The sequence below is a fragment of the Triticum dicoccoides genome, unplaced genomic scaffold (genome assembly GCF_002162155.2).
Source record: "Triticum dicoccoides isolate Atlit2015 ecotype Zavitan unplaced genomic scaffold, WEW_v2.0 scaffold226118, whole genome shotgun sequence".
In the NCBI taxonomy this organism is placed as follows: Eukaryota; Viridiplantae; Streptophyta; class Magnoliopsida; order Poales; family Poaceae; genus Triticum; species Triticum dicoccoides.
This window is the reverse complement of record NW_021243999.1, coordinates 1-1,455: the sequence shown is the minus strand read 5'-3', so window position 1 is coordinate 1,455 and position 1,455 is coordinate 1. Positions and strand designations below refer to the sequence as shown.

The 1,455-nt window shown below is 53.2% G+C and overlaps 1 pseudogene; it reads right to left on the bottom strand.

The window, feature by feature from the left end:
* Positions 1-166: 166 nt before the first annotated feature.
* On the bottom strand, positions 167-1,447 carry LOC119345325 (annotated as a pseudogene).
* Positions 1,448-1,455: the final 8 nt, after the last annotated feature.

Here is a 1,455-nt window from a genome sequence, read left to right as displayed (position 1 = left end):
GAGGGGGGACGAAATCCTCCACACCTCCATGGCCCAAAGGCCATCGGAGGTGGGGTGGATCAGCAGCAGTGCCGGCGGGAGGAGGAATAGACTTTTCTTGAGGAGGAGGAAAGGAGGTTGTTGAAGTACTATGAAACTCTAATTAAGCAGAGAAGCACTGCAATAATCAGTGTTTATTCTGCTGGATGGGCCAGAACCTGCTGATGTCTCGATCTTCACCTCCTGACGCGGCCTTGCGTTCTTCTCCATTTCCTGCATGTATGGTGGAAGGAAAATCAGTCCGAGTTTTCCCTTCTTTCTTTATACTCACTCAATCAAGTGTTAGTCCACAGTTGAGTGGAGATCAGCCGAGCTGGAGGCAGCTTTCATGTCGCTTTGGCATTATAAATGCTCGCTTCCATGAGGGCTTGTTAGGTTGCAACAAAATTAAAGGGGAATGAAGTGGATTGGGGTGGATTAAATATCATACAAGTCAAAATCTCATTCAATCCCCTCCAAACCTCTCCAATCCCCTCCAGGAGAGGTTTAACCGAACAAGGCCGAAGAGCATTTGAAAAAGAATGAAACTACACATGGAAAAAGAAAATCTTACATCGTGGACGGCCTCTCGGAGAAGCTCCAGCTGATGCCGCGACACGGTATGAACCTGTAGAACCAGAGAGATGTTTCAGAAAGAATCAATTCCCTCACCATTTACTCCCTCAAAAAAAACCTCAACATGCATGCACCAACCATATGATGTAACAGGACTTTCAGTCTTTCAGTGATCCAAATTCCGATCAACCAATGTGAAGAAAATATAGTAGTACTAAATCACCGTGCCAACGGCCAAGCTAGACAAAATAATGAGTGCGGGAAGGAAACCTACCCGCTTGACGATGGTCCAGATGACCCCTTGGGTGCATGGCGGGGTGGTGAGGGAGCCCACGTAGCGGTAGTACATGCTAGCCCTACCCCTGGCGCTCCTGGCGTCCACCACGCCCACCTTCTCCTCCCTCTCCGGCTGCTTGGCGATCATCTCCAGGTATGGCTCCAGCTTGTGCTGGAAGGCGTCGCGGGCGCCGATCTCATAGAAGACGCCGATGACGGCGGTCTTGTTCTTGGCGCTCTGGTGCACCATGTACAGCTCCATGTCGTACCGGCGGCCGTTGACGCTGTGCTCGGTGGGCGCATGCCAGTGCAGCTGCCGGAGGTGGTACGCAGTGTAGTCGATGAACACGCTCCCGACGTCACCCTCGAAATGCACCATGATGTCGTGGCCGCGGTTTACGACGAATGCGTTGGCGGGGGCGTAGGAGTGGTTGAGGTGTCTGAGGTGGCTCACCAGGGAGACATGCGGGCTGGCGAGGTCGATGGGCGACTGCATCTCCCCCTCGCCGCATGCCGACCGCTCCTCCTTGATCTCGCCCCAGTGTGTCGGCCCATTCTCCGCGTCCAGCGAGTAACTGAACTCCT